The sequence below is a fragment of the Phyllostomus discolor genome, chromosome 15 (assembly GCF_004126475.2).
Source record: "Phyllostomus discolor isolate MPI-MPIP mPhyDis1 chromosome 15, mPhyDis1.pri.v3, whole genome shotgun sequence".
NCBI lineage: Eukaryota > Metazoa > Chordata > Mammalia > Chiroptera > Phyllostomidae > Phyllostomus > Phyllostomus discolor.
In genome coordinates, this window is record NC_040917.2 from 18,381,679 (window position 1) to 18,392,718 (window position 11,040).

Consider the following 11,040-nt stretch of genomic DNA (forward strand, 5'->3'; position numbering starts at 1 on the left):
GTGAGTCAATCAGCAGGGTGGCCACGCTCGCCCGCCAGGGAGCTCCACTCCTCCGAGGGGGCTGGGCTGGGCGGGAGGTCTCCTGTGCTGTTCCCCTCCGTCTTCAGCAGCAGTAGCACCGTGAGCACCAGTGCACGTGAAGTATTCCACACGGTGCCCCGGGGCTCCTGAATCAATGGATAAAGCTCCACTCCTTTGGCCAAGGAGCACTGTTACTGGAGAATATGCAGTTTTATTTTAAAAATTTTTATTTATTGATTTTTAGAGAGAGAGGGAAAAAGAGAGAGATTTGTTGTTCCCCTTATTTATGCGTTCATTGGTTGATTCTGGTATGTGCCCTGACGAGGGATGGAACCTACAACCTTGGCGTATGGGGACAATGCTCTAACCAACGGAGCTACTCAGCCAGGGCTGGGGCACAGGCAGTGTCACCAGCGATGCAACCAAACTCTCAGTGAGGAGCAGTGAACGATGCCCCAGAGATCACTGTGGAGCTGACTCAGTTCACGTGCCTGAGCAAATGCCAAGTGCCCCGCGTCATGGTCCCTTAAGGTGGGAGGGCGCCGGGGAAAGCGTGTTGGGAGAGAGAGGTTGAATTGGTAACGGCTTGGGGCTACGTGCAGAATCAGCTGCTTGGCACGAGGTACATTAGCAGGAATTGGGCCTCTTTGCCCTTTGGGCCCCAGCGCCACCATTATCTCTCACTCTTCTCCATGGTCTGAGTGCTTCTTGTTTGTCTGTGAGGCAGGGTCCAGAAAGAATGTCTGGGTGGGAATCTCTTTACCTACCTTTTGGTTATTTTATAATTTACACTACGCTTTTCTTCAGCAGACCAGGAAGGGCTGTTGCTTAAAGAAACAAACACACAAGAAACTAACCGAAACCTTTATCCTACAATGAGTGAAGGTCCAAGAAGTACAAAAGCCACCAAAATACTTTTTTTACCTTTTATCCTCTGATAATCGGTCACTTTTTTTTTCCAATTTTCGTTTGAATAAACATACATTACAAAGACCAAGGGAGACACAATTATCTGGTTCCTTTGTCAGACTGTAGGAATTGACAGTAAAGTCTGCAGGCTCCACACTCACCAGCCCATCTGGCCTAGAGATGTTCTTCCCCTTCTCTGGGCTTCCAGAAACCTGATTCTGGGGAAGGACCAATGATAGTTACAAACACAAACTTGTCATTAAACAAAACAATCGCAGTATAGGGTCAGGTCTCCCCAGGAGTCAAAATGTAGATCGTGAGTCAGGGATGAAGTCAGTTCATATTCACTACAAATCGGAAAGCCTTTGTTTTACTTTTCTTTTAAGTCCCCTGCTCCCTTTCGGAAAACTAATTTTTTATTTTTCAGGTATAGTTGGTGTAGAATATTATATTAGCTTCAGGGGTACAATCACGTGATTAGACATATAACTTATTGAAGTGATCCTGATAAGTGTAGCACCTACCCGGCACCAAACACAGTTATTACAATATTATTGACTGTATTCCCTGTGCTGTACTTTACATTCCCACGACTCTTCCACGACGACCCATTTGTACTTCTCAATCCCCTCACCCCATCCCCCAACCCCCACCCCCCAACCCCCACCCCCTCTTTATCTGAGTCTGTTTCTCTTCTGCTTGTTTATGTATTTTGCTTTTTAGATTCCACATACGAGTGAAGGCCTCTGGCATCGGTCCGTCCATCTGACCTCACTCAGTGCAGTGCCCCAGGTCCGTCCGTGTCCTTGCAGATGGCAAGGTTGTCTTCTGTTCTGTGGCCGCGCCATACTCCATTGTGTGCCTGCACCACGTCTCCTGTATGTGCTCCTCTATCGGTTGGCAGGCGCTTAGGCTGCCCGCCTGTCTCGGCTGCTGTACATAATGCTGCGGTGAACATATGGATGCATATGTCTGTTTCATTGAGTGGTTTGGGTTTCTCTGGATACATACCCATCAGTGGAAATACTGGGTCCTTCCTTGTCTCTTGTTTTCACCTTGAAAGTCTATTTTGTCTGGTATACGTTTTGCTGCCCCAGCTTTCTTCCCTCATTTTCATGAAATTATCTCTTTCCATACTTTTACTTTCAGCTTATGTGTGTCTTTTGATTTGAAGTGAGTCTTTGGTAGGCAGTGTAGGTAAGGGTCATGTTCTGTGATCCATTCAGCTACCATATGTCTTTTGATTGGAACATTTAATCCGTTGTTGATATATATTTATATACACACACATATACACACTTTGTTATTCATATTTTCAATGTTTTCTTCTTCAAGAAGACCCTTTCACATTTCTTGTAATATTACTGTTTTTTAAATGTTCTATTGGGTGATTTTAGAGAAAGAAGAGGAAAGAGAGAGAGAAAAGAGAGAGAGAACCATGGACCTGCTGTCCCACCCATTCATGCACCCATTGGCTGGCTCCTGCACGTGCCCGACCAGAGACCACACCCACGACCCTGGAGTGTCAGGACAATGCTCCAACCAACTGAGCTACCATGACAGAGCTTGCAAACTAGCTTGGTGGCGATGAACTCCTTTAGGTTTTTTCTTATCTGGGAAACTCTTTATCTGTCCTTCGATTCTAAGTGATAGCTTTGCTGGGTAGAGTAATCTTGGTTGTGTGGGTCCTTGCTTTTCATCACTTTGACTATTTTGTGTCAGTTCCTTCCACCCTGCAAGGTTTCAGTGGGCTGTGTGCACCCTCCTCTTGGAGTTGACCTTGATTGCTGTGGGCGCATCAGTGAGAGGAATTTCCCCCCAGGCCAGTGGGCTATGGTGACTGATAACCACTGCGGAGGACTGACTGCGCATGAGCCAACCCTGTGGAGTAGAACTCATGTCAGCAGGGCTCTGAAACCCGCTGAGGCCGCCTTTTGAATGTGTCTCTCATGGGGGTGGTTAGGTGTGCTCGCTCTGGGTCCTTCCCGGAGGTGCAAGCCGAGGTCAGCTACCACCTGTGCCCTGCCTGGGGCTACCTGGCATGAGCTGGTCAGCAGAGGCTGCTACTAGGCTGGGCTTGGAGGTGCCTGGGAGAGGCCAAGCTGTGAACCAAGGCTGGCTGCCCACTAGTGCTGGGCGTGGGGCTGCTTAGCAAGAGGTAGTAGGCAGGGTGAGGATAGATGCTGCTTGTTTGGGGTTTGTGGACCCTGGAGAGATTTTAAGAAAGCCCACAGCATGTGCCAAGATAGGCTGTTGGTAGGAAAAGCCACTGGAAACAGCCTGGGTGGGCCTACACAGGTTGGGTGGGGTGGGGACTCAGGGAGTCACCATGGCAGGGCTGACGGCCCCAGCCAGGTTGACGGAGGTTCAGGTAGAGCTCCCATCTGAGTCTGCGGGGGGCGGGCTCAGTAGAAAAATAATGGCTTCTGTCTGGGAGAAAGCCGCCCCTCCAGTCCTCTCCTTGAAGCGGGACAATTCGGTTCCTCCTCATCGTCCCTGGCGCCTTCTGAGCTGGAGATCAGAGTGAGTGAGCCCTTAGCAGGTAAGTCCTCTGCGGGCACTTCGGAGGAACGCTGGGGACTCCCCTCTCATTCAGTCACAACCCCCGCTGGTTTTTACGGCCGAAATTGTGGACCTTTCTCTTCCTGGTGCTGGAACCCGGGGCTGGGGGGCCTGGGGTGGGGCTGGAGCCCCTCACTTCTTGTGGGGGGGCTCCAAAGCTGGAATATCCCTTCTGATTTTTATCCACCACGTGTGGGTGTGTGGGACCTGCCTGTTCGGCGTCTCCAGCCCTCCTACCAGTCTCGTCGCTGCTGCTTCTTTGTATCCTTGGTTCTAGGGCTTCTGTCCAGCTGTATTTCAGGCGGTTCTGAGGGATGGTTGTTGTGTAGTTGAGTTGTCATTTTGATGTGGTTGTGGGAGCGGGCAAGCACAGCATTTACCTACGTTGCCATCTTGGCCCCAGAGACGTTTTACTTCCCATTCACGGACATTTTTTTTTTTTACTTTTTACAGTGTGGTCTAAAAAGCTTATTGCAATTTGCGTGAGAGGCATGTTCCCATTTGGACCGTCAGCCAATTCGCCTGGCTTTGCGCTGCGTGTCCGTTGATTTCAGGTTGTCCGTAATGGAAAGCCAGTTAAAAACAACGCCAGGCAATGGGAGAGGGCCGTGCAGACGGCCTTGTCCGCCGTTCCGTGACTGCAGCTGTTGTGCCGTGAAATTCGGGAGGGAGGGATGGGGTGTCTCCAGAGGCTCAGTTTAGCATCATCAAAGCCTCTCCCCTCAGCCTTCCCCCTGCACGTTACAGTATCTGCTTTACCAATCAGAGGGGGATTTATCACGCAGGATTTAGGGGAGGGATATTTATGGCGTCTGCGAGCCCAGTGGCCTCGCCTTGGGTGAAGTCAGCTCTCCTCTTTAGGAGATAAAAGGCCACAGCTGGCGAGATAATGGGCCAGGGGCCACTTAAGAATTTCAGAACAAAAGACCTTGTGGAAGAGGAGGGACTTTAAACAGCATTTACTTGTATTTGGCTCCTGATTAGAGGAGCAGGTGCAGGAGCCCATGCCAGACGGTGGGGCAGGAGAGTGAGGCAAATGGTCTTGTGGTCGGGGAAAGATTGAGACTTTCAGGCTTCACCAGGCGCGTCATCGAAGCCCGTCCGACCCATGAGCATTTTCGAGGTGCTGGGAACCTAGGTCAAGGCGCATCAGGAGGGCGCTGTGTGAGCTCTCCCTAAGCCACGACATGCCCCCAGCTACACAAAGCAGAGGACAGCTGCGTGGGGCGGCTGCTGTGAGCACACACAGGCGGTTCTGAGTCCGCTGTACTCACGGTGTGAACAGTGTCTGGCCCGGGCGGTGGCGAAATGTTCTACTCCTTGTTGAGCTTTGGGTGAAATGCCTTAACTGTATGATTTCTTGAAAGAGTGGGTGCCACAGAGTGTGTTAAACTGATTTTTGAAAAAATTAGGGTCATCATATCGAATTATAGGAACTTCAAAAAAAATGACTTAGGACATATTCGAACACTGTGAAAGGGCAAGTTTAATATACACACTAGAGGTTATTAATAGCATTAGCATAATTACTACTAAAACCCTTGGATACTGGCGTTATATATTATTATGCTTCTAATCTCGTGGTTCCGTACAGTTTCTCATACATAGAAAACCCTGAATAAATATTTGTCCAGTTACTAAAGAAAAGGCAGCACCTTTTTTAAAGCGGCTGCAAAATGCCTGAACCAGGGGAGAAACAAGGAAGAGAGCAGCCTCGCTTTATGAATAAAGTGATGCCTCATCGGGGTGCTGGACTTTTCATTTGCTCATGTGTCAGCACCAACTCTTGGGGGAAGTTGCAGAGCAGCGTTTTAAACCGTTTCTCTCAGAAGCCCCCTCGGTAGGCGTTTCTGCTGACAGAAGAGATGTCTTTGTCCAGCGGAGGGTTCAGTTCCCTGAACTCCTGACTGCAGGGAGAACGGGACCGTGATGCAGGCTCTCCGACCTCTCAATTGCTCATTCTCTGCATGAGTCAACCTTTGAAGTCCCAATAAAAATCTCCACTAATCACAGAACTTCCCTATCATCATAAGTCAGGTGTCCCTGCCCCCTTTCTAGGGGGTGATGCCAACGGTCAGTGGCAGAGACCGAGCGAGCCAGGGCGGCCTTGATGACACAGAGCTCGGTCCCTGGCCGATGGTAGGAAAGGGTGGGCAGGAACGCAGTCAGCTCACTGGCGTTGAGTTCATCCGGCCCACAGACCTAACCCGATGGCTGGCACCGCAGGGCTGTGCCGATGTGGGGCGTGTTTCCATGGCTCCTGTGAAACAAAGAGTCTGGCCATTGCCTTACCGGACGGTGAATGGTGTCCTCGTCATGCTGATCAAAGGCTGGCGGTTGGGGACATGTGGAAGTGCTTTAACGTTGCACCTGTGGCGGGGACAGATGTGCATTTCCAAATGCTGATTTCTTTTCCTGTGAAGCCAGGTGTACAACGGGAGAGCTCAGGGAAAGGCACCCCCACCCCCACTGTGAAAATGTGGACTCGATTCAATCTAAATCAGTTTCAAAAATATTTAATTACTTTGTGTCCCTTAGGTAAACCAAAGGTTACCCTGGGGAAATAATGGAGGTAGTACGGGAAGTAAGCTAAGAAGGAAGGAAGGGAGGAAGGGAGGGAGGAAAGAAGGAAGGAAGGATGGGAGGGGAGGAGGGAGGTGGGGAATTGATCGCCTGTAGAGTTTCCTAGTTGGATCCTTGTGGTGTCACGCATCGTGTTGCTCTGTCCCAGGTATTGTCTGTAAATCAATAGTTAGACCTAGACACTTGATCAGATTCAGCTTTGATTTGTTGGGGAAGCCTACTTCATAGGTGGTGCCAGTCTGCAGACCCTGCGGCTGGAGTGGGGTGGAGGGGGCAGCATGTCCTTGCATCCGTGCGTGGGGCTCCTGGCGGCAGATGGAGTCGGGGTGGGGTGACGGGGGAAGCAGACGGGGCTGGAGTACTTTTCCCCACAACACCGCGTCCTGGTGCCGACTGTGTGCCCACCGACATGGATCGCCTTGCTTTGAGTGAATGTAGGAAGTAGCATTGATCTTTCATTACTAGGATCATCAGCCCATCAGAGGGATGTAGGTTAACAAAGGCTACAACTTTTTTTCAGTAAATAACTTAATGCTAAATTTTATCTAACAGCTGCCATTAATTTTTCTCTTAGGCAAGAAAGGTAGAACTTAACATAAATAATTTCTTATCACCTGCAGTTTTGTGGTCATGTAGAAAAAAAAAGCAGCACTGTTTTAATTAGATAAGTGACCAGAATAGGCCATCTTATGGGTTTTCTACATAATGGTAAGATTAAAAAACAACAACAACAACAAAACTCCGAGTGGTTTTTGGCAATGAAATTTATTTTCTTTTTTACTGCATTGTAGAGTTCATTTCTGGGGAGATTGTCTTACTTGTTCATGAATCACCTACTTTGAGAAACAGCAGGGGATTCTGGGAGCCCAGGTGAGCGCGGCAGGCTTACGGTCACCCTGCGGAGGGGACGGGGCTTCCTCAGTGTACCCACTGTGCGAACGGGTGATGGGCCGGCACCACATCGGAGTTCAGTGGCAGGTAACAGAACTGATTGAACTAAGTACATCAGAGGCAGTTGGATCGGGTCCTTAGGTGCTCACAAAACAGAGGGTTCTGGGAAGCCTGAGAGCTAGGCCAACACGCGTGCTGCTCCTCAGTGAGTCCTGGAACCTGCAGACCGGCTGCTGCGGGGAAGCCAGGTGCAGCCGGGGACCGCGCTTCTCAGCGTGAGCCCCACACATCTCCGATCCTGTGGTTTGCAAGTCTTACCTGGGCGAGTCTGCGTGGGGCAAGCTGCTCCAGGGCCGACCCTGACCATGCCTAGTGTCGGCTTGCCTGCCTCCAGCCTAGAGTGTGGTTGTCTGCAAGAAGGGCTGAGTGTAGTTAAGTAAGTCAACACGGAATCCCTGCCCTGCTGGGGGTTCACAGTGAGGAAGGGCCGATGCCTGTCCTTAAGGAGCTCCAGTCTGGTGAGAAGACAGACGCCCAAGTGGAGAAGGGTCCCTTGGTGGATGTCGCCAGCACAGCATTAGAGACGGGTCATCACCGCACCACAGATGAGTAACATTCTGCATCTGGGTTTCGATTATTCATTGGAAAATGCATACGTCAAAGTGCTTAACTTAAAGGAGAAAATTATTCTATTATTCGTGTGGGCCCCCTACAAGGACAAAGAGTGTAAGGGGAGGCCAGTAGGGAGGGCCCTCCTTTTACCCTCACTCTCCCGGGGAGACGGACCCTCTGATGCCTCGGGTGGTGGTCCCTCTCTCTCAGGAGGCACCCGCTGCCATGGTCCCGACTTCCTTAGACGAGGGAGCAGGCTGGGCTGCTCGGCCGAGGTTAGTCATCAGGCCACTGGCAGAGGGACTGGCACACGGAAAGCCTGAGGCGGAATTTCCCGTCAGCCCTTTGAGTCACCTCATCCCGCCCCCAGTCTGAACTTGGTGTCCTGCTCAAAGATATCTGCCCCCCGCCCCACGCCGTCTCTTTGCCTTACCTTCTGAGTTCATTTTGGAAGAATGTACCAAGATCCTTTGAATCCTACTGGAATGTTGAACTCAGGGAAAAGTGATGTGGTTAAGAAAGCAAATACTATGCTGAAAGCTGTTCATTGGAAGTGGCCAGGGACATCAAAGAGACTGATGGATTTGCATTTCAAAAAGCTGGCAGGGGGTAACATTTCAGCTTACCTCCTGTCCGGGGCTCATATCCATCCTGCTTCGAAAGGGGCCGTTCCCTGCCAAGGATGCTGCTTCCTTTCCATCAGGACAGAATAATACTGTAGCCCCAGGAAAGAGCTGTCTGGAAACGGTATTGTCTTCTGAAATCAAATCCACTCCAAGAAATTTGTCCCCGTTGTTAACCACAGCACCCCGCTGGTAACTTTGAGTGAGCACCTACTATGTTCCAGGCACTGCACTTTGGCATGGCCTGCATTGCTTCGTGAGTCCTTCACATGGCTCAGACGGAGGGCGGTATTCGTCCTGGTGTACAGGTCAGAAAACTGAGGAGTAGAGAGGGTGGGAAAATCGCCCCAGTTGCAAGTTCTAGAGCAAGACTCAAACTCTGTTGGTCATATTGGGCACAATGTAGAGATGTTGCCTTTTAAACCATTTCTTTTCTTTTTTTTAAAGATTTTATTTATTTATTTTTAGAGAGCGAAGGGAGGGAGATAGAGAGAGAGAGAGAGAAACATCAATGTGCGGTTGCTGGGGGACATAGCCTGCAACCCAGGCATGTGCACTGACTGGGAATCGAACCTGCGATGCTTTGGTTCACAGCCTGCGCTCAATCCACTGAGCTACGCCAGCCAGGGCAGATGTTGCCTTTTTAATTAAAAAAGATCACACGAGCTGAGGTGTGGAGTGAGGGGACATGTAACACATACAGTGTGTAGTGAAATAGGTGTGCCGGGACGAGCAAGAGAGCAGGAATGCTGCAAGAATCGGCTACACTTGAGCGTCCATGGACAGATAATGGATTGCTAAGAAACGGGCAGATAGCGGTGAGCACTGGGGAAGAAACAGGAATGATATGCAGGCAGGGCATTGAGTGACAGAGTGGTAGCGGTAGGGGCACAAGGTCATGGTCATCAAACCCCGAGGTTTGAAGGGACCACGCAGAAGGTGAGGTACTGCACATGCTCCAACATCTTCCGCAGCAGGACCTGTTCTGGCTCAGGAGACAGCTCTGTTTGCTCGTAACTCTTAAAATGAAAAGAGTTACAACATGGTGTTCGTCCGAAACCCATGTCCCCGAGGCACCTGCGGCAGCCACGTAGGCATCCTTCCCCCCTCTGCCAGCAGGTAAGCCCACCCTGTTTTCCAGGTGGAGCTCCCGGGTTATTCAGAGAGCCAGTCCCCGCCACCCCCCGCCCCGCTCCATCATACACACGGATCTGAACCACTCACCACGCCACGCTCTCTGCTGTGGGCCCACTTCCGTTCCACTTTCACCTTGAGGAAGGAATTTTATCAGGTGAAGAATGTAAAACTGAGCAAGACACGCCTAATGTCTTTAAGGCTCCCTTACAAGGCAAATGTATAAAATTAACAATCGTCAAAAGGCTCCTTAGGAACCAATCCCTAGACGTGGACTGCTAGCAGGGCCCTGGGGGGAAGTACGACCTCCCCGGGTTGGACACTGTGTGTCCTTCACGGGAGCCTGCGTTTACACGAGCGTTTGGAGTCAGCGAGCCGCTAACTCTTTTTCACACCAGTGGCTGCTAAACCACAAACCAAAGGGCAGTGACCATGGACGCATGGGGTAGGAAGGAATGTGGCTTCTGCAGGCTTTCTCATCCACTTAGCCATTCACGCTAATACTACCTACTCATTCACGGATGTACTCACTTGGTCATCCGTAAGCATTTTACCAAAGACCTAAATTGGGCCCGTTATTCATGACTTACTTGGGTGGGGTGAATGTGGCAGAAATATGAGACATTGCTCCCTGCTTTCAAAAACCCACGATCTAGCTAGGAAGGGGGAAAATAAAAAAAAAAAACACATTATACCCTCTCAAAGGATCACAGACTGAAAAAGTATGAACTTGAATCAGACATCCTAAGTTCTAGACAGAACTTCGCCTTGAACCAGTCACATCACCCCTCCAACCCTCAGTTTTCTCATTTGAATGAGACATACTTGGATTCTGGGGGCTCCTTCTAGTTCTGAGGATCTTTGCTTGTGAGTACAAAATGACTGTAAGCTTCCGAGGGCAGGGATCACAGCGTATATATAAGTACATCTCCCACTCAACTCTACAGCATTAATCTGGAGTGCCACTCAATATGTATTTATTGAATGGGCAGCACAAGAGTTCAGGATAAATATATATAGGGGTCTCTACTACCCCTTGGCTTCAGCTTGGGGTACAAAAGCACCTCAAGGCAGCCCCCAAATAGACATGGGAGTTCATAGTCTAACTGTCATAGGATGTCATGCTCCAAAAATTTGCAGATGCCGTTTTGATGCTCGGGCACAGAAATGACACATGTTCTCACATGCCATGATTAAGGGTGAGACCCAGTTACATGCCAGGCACACACACACTGCCTCCTCTTTTTCCTCAGGGGTCCTGCCCCCCTCTCTCCAGGACTTTCCAGGCCTAAAAAGCCCACTTTGCTCCTTTCTCTTACCAAAGTCTTTGGTGGTCCGTAAGGAAAAGTTTGACGGACAGTCTACAGTGTCCCGCCCATGAAAGAAATACTGATTTGCTTTCTTTCAAAGGTGACATAGGCCCAATGGTAGCAAGAGCATCTTCTCCCTAAAGAGGCCAGATTTCTTCCTATGGAAGCAAACACACGCATGTGCGTGCACACACACACACTCACAATTACCAGGCGGTCACCCTGCTACCCCAGTCTTCACCTACATAAAAAGTAAGGCTGCAACGAAACTGTGTTGGCGGAGTTACATGCCAGGTGGCGTGAAATGAAAAAGGCACCTGCACTGTGGAAGCTGAGTTTGAGAAGTCACTTGTCTGCAGAAGGGGCAGGGGACGGGTTGTTTGGAAGACTCTGGA